Source organism: Schistocerca gregaria, unplaced genomic scaffold (assembly GCF_023897955.1).
Source record: "Schistocerca gregaria isolate iqSchGreg1 unplaced genomic scaffold, iqSchGreg1.2 ptg000100l, whole genome shotgun sequence".
NCBI classification, from domain to species: Eukaryota; Metazoa; Arthropoda; class Insecta; order Orthoptera; family Acrididae; genus Schistocerca; species Schistocerca gregaria.
Window position 1 is genome coordinate 2,061,587 of NW_026061715.1, and position 7,964 is coordinate 2,069,550.

General features: G+C 41.4%; 1 non-coding gene across 1 annotated transcript; it reads left to right on the plus strand.

Moving 5' to 3' along the window:
- Positions 1–719: 719 nt before the first annotated feature.
- Positions 720–794, plus strand: Trnat-ugu (transfer RNA threonine (anticodon UGU)). The gene has a single exon. It is a non-coding gene; the product is annotated as a tRNA-Thr (tRNA).
- The last annotated feature ends 7,170 nt before the right edge of the window (positions 795–7,964 follow it).

Here is a 7,964-nt window from a genome sequence, read left to right on the forward strand (position 1 = left end):
AGAAAGTTTTTTTTTTAATCCGTGCTTTACAAAAGTTTCTACAGTCCATTGTTTGAAGCAGTGTCTCGGCTGCCATGAGCCGCGCGGGGTACCCGCCATGTGTCCAACGCCTTGTCACGGTTCGCGCGGCTCCCCCTGTTGGAGGTTCGAGTCCTCCCTCGGGCATGGTTGTGTGTGTGTTGTCCTTAGCATAAGTTACTGTAAGTAGTGTGTAAACATAGGGACTGATGGTTCAAATGGCTGTGAGCACTTTGGGACTTAACATCTGAGGTCATCAGTTTCCTAGAACTTAGAACGACTTAAACCTAACTAAATTAAGGACATCACACACACCCATGCTCGAGGCAGGATTTGAACCTGCGACCGTAGCGGTCGCGTGGCTCCCGACTGAAGTGCCTACAACCGCTCGGCCACATCGGCCGGTCTATCATGTATTCTAGAAGAGCTGTACGGTCGTCAGTGGCGCCTGTTCTTTCTAGAACAGTTACTATCTTCATATCTATGGTTAAACGTCACCCAGCCATTGACCTTCGTCTGTGCGAATGCGCACAGGCTACCGGAAATCTTACGGGAATCGTCACCTTAGTGTGAGCCAGTAATGAGTGGATGGACAAATACCTATTAAGTACATTACGTAATCGGATTGTGGGCGGTTCGGGGTGTGAGTCTCACGGGGAGCGTGCGAGGGATAAATTCCTGCAGTCGTGCTGTTCATTTGTGCCCTCGATAGCTCAGATGGATTGAGCGTCTGCCTTGTAAGCAGGAGATCCTGGGTTCGAGTCCCAGTAGCGGCACACTTTTCAGCTGTCCCCATCGAAGTATATCAACAACACCTGTCGGCAGCTGAGGGTTTCAATTAATTATCAGTTGTGTAGGTGATTCGATGAACCCTTTGCCAGGCACTTAAATGTGTTTTGCAGGGTATCCATATAGATGTAGATGATAACTCGTCCCGTGTCGCACGTGCTCAAAATGATTCATACTGCAGAATGCATGCAAACATACTCACCGAAAATACGGACGAATATCAAGTGCAGGCTGCCGAGTGCTGCATATCCAGCTTTGACAGATCGGCTTTTCCTGCCAAGAAGAACAGGAAGTTGCTGTCTAGGAACAATCAGAGGTAGAGGAAGGGTTGATAAATACTCCTTGACTTGCAGACTAAATGTAAATAACGAAAATACATTTTTGGTAAAAATTGGTCAAAACATAATCGGTTGCCCTCCGTATTGGATTAGCTGTTTTGAATATTGAAAATCTGACTTCAGATTCGTTTTCAGCGACATTAAAAATATATATGTAACACTCAGTTCATGCAAATCGAAGTAATAATATAACTAAATGTTTTCCCTAAACTTTGAACACATTTTTTTCGGGTAACTATTTTCTCAGAACGGCATGCAGCATAAATTAAAAGTGGTTCGTTCTCTTAACATCTACCTCTGACCCCTAAAAGTAAACACTTTTCTTAGGAACTTATAGCTATAATATGACATTTGTTAATATTAACTAATTTTTGTGTAGGCATAAGGAGTGAAACAAACCCTCAAAAATCGAACTCAAAGTTCGAATTAGCACTGTATCGTTAAATTTAAGGTTGTTTCATTGCGGTTAGGTATACGCTCCCATAAATTTTATGTTTTATCGACTGATGTTATCCATTTTCAATTTCAGAGGAATAATGTAGTATCAACTGATGTTACCCATTTTTGAATTCAGGTAACATATGAGGTGCCACACTGCACGCGCTCTGCGTACTCCAGTCTCGCAGGCCCTTGATCAAATCATAATTACGGGCGCCATTTTTTACTGAAAATCTAAAATTAAGCTCATAGTATTATCACTCGTAATTCCCAAACAGATCTTTCGAATGTATTTTCATTGTCTCAAAAAGAATTTCAAATGTACCCTTTTTTGCTCATTTGTATGAGAACCTGGCCGTAACGCCGGAATATAGTCACGAGATTTTTTTTCAGAGACGCTGTACGTTCGCGAGAAGACTTTCGTTCTGCGCGTGTCGAAGGACATTCCTCAGATATTACTGTGTGTGTGCTACTCAGTCGTGCCATTTAAGTGTACATCTTTGCATAGTTTTCCTTTCACGATGTAAACAGTGTTCCGCTCAGTTGCTAACTGGCCAGTGAGTGGTTCCGAAGGTATCGGATGTGCGGTGCGTTCGGTCTGCTAGGACAACAGCAGACTAGCGTGGTGCGATGGCAGAAGCAGACACTGAGGGAGCTAGCTGCTGGGACGCCAGCGAACAATTTATGCCAAGTAAGACGAAGAGGACTATTCCTATATTACGAGCCGTCTCAAAAGTGTTTACCATTGGTAAATCTTGCTGTTGAGTCTGACAAAACTGGCAGTTTTGCCTAGAGATACATTAGAGAGAGCTACAGGAAATCCCTCCACCCCCCTCAATGAATTTTTGGTTGTGATGACAGGCCGATTGGTTGTGTAGCCCGAGATCTAAGTTAGGTTGGAAGGTGGTAATTTGATTGAGAGCTGTTTACGCCAACGATTATGAATGCCGACTAAACGTTGTGCGAGCAGATTGCCCTGTAGCGTAGCCTAGCGTTTCCGTCCGCGCCACATTTAACACACTTTCTCTAACTGTGTACAAAAGTCTCACAACAGCCACGATAACTACGTTTCTGGTGGGGGGAGGGTACAGTCCACTATGTAACTTTCACTGCAAATTTTAGTAACCGCATAAACTAACCGAAATAGAAGCGTAATTTTAACTATATTTCCTTTTGTGGGAAAATAATGGTTCTCCTCTTTCGGCAGCAACTGTAATATGTAGGCGACTTATTAGTTTTTTTTAACTCTGAATCATGATCTCAATAGACGCAGTGCTTTTTTTACGTTACTTGATTTGTGGTCTATAGTAAACAATGCAACGAATTGGTAAATTCTTTGAAGTTTGACGTGTGTTACATAGACGACGTCTGCAATGTTCGTAAGGCCAAGTTTGCATATATTCGGCGTCTGTTTTTTTGGCCATGTACTGTATAATTAAAGGGAGGAGGATTATGTTCAAGGAGCAGTGCATTAGCAGTCTATGGAGAAATTGAGAATTTGGATCTAAAGAACGGCATGCTCGGGCAGTTCGTGCTATTCTGTTGACCACTGTGTAATTCGGACACAGTGATCATTGCCTCTCCCTCGTAACCAGGGGACTCGGGTGCTAATCCTGGTCTGGCACAAATTTTCAACAGTGCCCATTGACTAAAGTCTGTGCCCATTGTCAGCTAATGTCATTGTTTCGGTGTTAAATTGTATTTTGTTCATGATACGTAGTTTGGCTTTTTCATGGATAACAGCTTTGAAAAGCGTACAGGTTATATTGATATTTGCTCGTCGTTAGTCCAAGGCAACTATAGCGATTTACAAACACAGTTGTAGTTCGTATTAAGCCTACATACGTAATTGTGTCCTGTGTTTCTTTACCAAGAACTACTTCGTAAGTAATTCCCTGTAGTGGTATTTTGTTTTAGTATTTTGTTTAAATATTTATAGACTGCAGGCTTGGATGAAATATGAAACACATGTCCGAAGTTCCTGTTGATACTGCAGATACTGTTTCATCCGTACTAGGGGCCAAAACATTTCATCTAATACAGAAGGACACAATTTGTCTCGAGATTTAGCAATTTTTCGTAATAGAGGCCTTGCTTCGATATATTTTTCTCTAATTCTTGTTTGGATTTAATCTTAAAACACACTAACTCTTCCACCACTTATTCGATATGTGGTTTTATCCATTTCGTAGCCTAGAGTTCCTAAACGGTCGATAATATTAATGATTTCCTTTCTCAATTATATTTTCTGTAAATCTCCTGTTTATGATTATTGCTAACATGTTTCACGTTCTCACTTTTATTATTTTTATTTTTCTAGTTTTGTGCCTTGTAGCCAAATTTTCTTTGAATCTGGTTTTTAATTCTGAAATAGTAACAGTTGAAGGTCAAGAGAAGATTGCGGTCTATTTGAGGAGAGTGGCTTGGAGATTTTTTATAACAGACGTATACAGGTCATGGGGATCCTTACCTATATACATTTACTTCGAGTGTGATGTAGCCCATTCTCTTGTCATGATCTCGGCTGTATCGTAGCACATTGTCTCGGTTAGGTTGGAGATTTCTGTTGAGAGTTGCCGAAGTCAACGAAAGTGATTACAAAGTAAAGACTGTGCTAACAGAACGATCTGTAGCGTAGTCCAACACGTTCTTTCTGTCCTTTTAAAGCCTCTTTTAATTAAAAATAACTAAAGCTGCAAGATACAATCACAAAAACTGTATTACGTAATAGAGTAATCCCAGACTATTGTTGTGTAAGTTGTGTGCGTACACTATTTTTTTTGTCAGTGAATATACATTTTTTTACTCATTTGCTGGGTTTCAATTTTCCCCGTTTTCTGGCAAAAAACCTTTTCCTGTGAAGGGCCCATTAGCTTGTCGGTTATATTTGTGACTTTCTCGACGGTCAGTAATTTCCTGATAGTCCATCCACCGGCGTCATTGTTAACATCGGATATAGATTTTAGTATTAGGAAGGCTAATATGAAGCTAATGCATAAGTAGGTCTAATAATTAATAAAAATAGGAATGCGGGTAAGCTACTACAAACAGCATAGTGAACGCATTGTTGTGGCCAAGATAGCCACGAATCCCACGCCTACCAAAGCCGTAAAAGTAGTCCGCAGATGATGAAGAAATTGATGAAATGTGTGATGAGATAAAGGAAATCATTCGGATAGTGATGGGAGATGAAAATTTAATATTAATGGGTGACTGGAATTCGACAGTAGGAAATGGAAGAAAAGGAAACGTAGTAGGTGAATATGGAATGGGGGTAAAAAATGAAAGAGGAAGCCGCCTGGTAGGTTTTTGCCCAGAGCATAACTTAATCATAGCTAACACTTGGTTCAAAAATCATGAAAGAAGATTGTATACGTGGAAGAGACCTGGAGATACTGCAATATTTCATATATATTATATAATGGTAAGACAGAGATTTAGGAACCAGATTTTAAATTGTAAGACATTTCCAGGGGCAAATGTGGACTCTGATCACAATATATTGATTATGAACTGTAGATTAAACTGAAGAAACTGGAAAAAGGTGGGAATTTAAGGAGATGGGACCTGAAAGAACTGACAGAATCAGAAGTTGTAGAGTGTTTCAGGAAGATCATTAGGGAACGATCTACGGGAATGGGAGAAAGTAATACAGTGTGATGAGGGATCTGAGTGGTGTACTGTCAAGGGGGAGGGGGTTCCTCAGGGATCAGTGTTGGGGCCGCTCCAGTTCCTTATTTATATAAATGATATGCCCTCAAGTATTACGGGTAACTCTAAAATATTTCTGTTTGCTGATGACACTAGCTTGGTAGTAAAGGATGTTGGGTGCAACATTGACTCCGTTTCAAGTAGTGCAGTACATGACCTCAGTCCACGGCTTGTAGAAAATAAACTAACGTTAAATCACAGTAAGCTTCAGTTTTTACATTTTCTAACACACAATTCAACAAAACCTGACGTTTTAATTTCACAGCATGGGCATATGATTGGTGAAACTGAACGGTTCACATTCCTAGGTGTTCAAATAAATAGTAAGATGTCGTGGAAAGCCCACGTTCAGGATCTTGTTCAAAGACTTAATACTGCCATTTTCACTATTGGAACGGTGCCGAAAGTGAGTGATATTTCGACAAGTAAATTAGTCTACTTTGCTTATTTCCAATCACTTATGTCGTATGGTATTATGTTTTTGGGTAACTCTTCCCATTCTAGATGGATATTTTTGGCTCAGAAACTGGAGGTTCGGGCAAAAAGTGGTGTGAGTTCACGAACCTCTTGTCGACTTCTGTTCAGGGAGTCTGGGTATTTTGACCTTGGCCTCTCAATATGTATATTCCTTATTGTCGTTTCTTGTTACCGATATTAGTTTATTTCCAACAATAAGCAGCTTTCACTCGGTTAATACTCGGGAGAAATCAAACCTCCATTTGGATCGGACTTCCTTAACTCTTGTGCAAAAATGTGTGAGTATACTGCTGCATCCATTTACAATAAGCTGCCACTCGAATTCAAAAATCTTAGCAGCAATCCACGCGCTTTCAAATCGAAACTGGAGTGTTTCCTCATGGGTCACTCCTTTTATTCTGTCGAGGAGTTAATTGAAAAATTAAGCTGATTCTCATTGTACTGCTGATAGCGTTTGCTTAAACTTATGGACTGATTTTCTCTCAGGTTCATGAACATGTATTTCTATCTGTTATTACTTTTTTGTTGTAAGTTCATGTGTCGCCCTAACCGCCAGCTGCTTCACGTCTGCTGTGCAGCGAGCTACCTTAATTTAAGTATTAACTCTATTTTTCTTACTTGTCACTTCTTCTTCCGTGTGTTTTTGCTTTTAGGAAGCTTTAATTGTCGAGTGCTAGTAATAGTGTTCCATAGATTTCGTGTTTGTTTTGAATACAGTCAGAGAGAGTCCTTGTAGTCAGCCATAGTGCCAGTAGTGCTAGTGTTTGTTTTGAATACAGTCCAGAGACAGGTAGTGCTATTTTCATTGTTTTCCACAAGAAGTGGTTAGCAATCACAGTTTAGTCAGTATTCAATCGCCTTTAGTGAATTAGCAGTCTACTTAAAAGTTGATTAAGTCTCTTCGGTAAATTGATTCCTTAGGATGGATAGGATGTGTGACTGCTGTGTACGGACGCTGGCCACTCTTCGCGAACAGCTGAGCGTGTTGATGGCCGCGGTCAGCCGTCTTCAGGCTGCTGCCTCGGAGTGTAGCGGCAGTGGGGAGTCTGGTGCGTCGCATGGTGCACCCCAGGTATTAGATGCTTCACCCACTGTCCCTGCTGTCGAGAGATCTTCGCGGGTACCGGGCGCGGTTGGGCCACCCTCTCCCCAAGGGGAGTGGCGGGTTCAGTGGCGTTCGCGGCGCACGAGGCGGAGGGTCAATGTGGAGGCTGGCCGTGTGGCATCGCCCGCTCTGCCTGTGAATGGACATGTGGCTGCTCCTTCAGCAAGGTCCGAGCAGGCACACGGGGGGAGGGGTTTATTAGTTATTGGGAGCTCCAACGTTAGGCTAGTGATGGAGCCCCTTAGGGAAATGTTATAGTTCTGGGAGGAGATTTTAATTTTGCTGGATATAGACTGGGAGACTCAAACGTTCATAACGGGTGGCAGGGACAAAGAATCCATTGAAATATTTTTAAGTGCTTTATCTGAATACTACCTTGAGCAGTTAAACAGAGAACCGACTCGTGGCGATAATATATTAGACCTTCTGGTGACAAACAGACCCGAACTATTTGAATCAGTTAATGCAGAACAGGGAATCAGCGATCATAAAGCGGTTACTGCATCGACGATTTCAGCCGTAAATAGAAATATTAAAAAGGTAATAAGATTTTTCTGTTTAGCAAAAGTGACAAAAAGCAGATTACAGAGTACCTGACGGCTCAACACAAAAGTTTTGTCTCAAGTACAGATAGTGTTGAGGGTCAGTGGACAAAGTTCAAAACCATCGAACAATATGCGTTAGATGAGTATGTGCCAAGGAAGATCGTAAGAAATGGAAAAGAGCCACCGTGGTACAACAACCGAGTTAGAAAACTGCTGCGGAAGCAAAGGGAACTTACAGCAAACATAAACATAGCCAAAGCCTTGCAGACAAACAAAAATTACGCGAAGCGAAATGTAGTGTAAGGAGGGCTATGCGAGAGGCTTTCAATGAATTCGAAAGTAAAGTTCTATGTACTGACTTGGCAGAAAATCCTAAGAAATTTTGGTCCTATGTCAAAGCGGTAGGTGGATCAAAACAAAATGTCCAGACACTCTGTGACCAAAATGGTACTGAAACAGAGGATGACAGACTAAAGGCCGAAATACTAAATGTCTTCTTCCAAAGCTGTTTCACAGAGGAAGACTGCACTGTGCTTCCTTCTC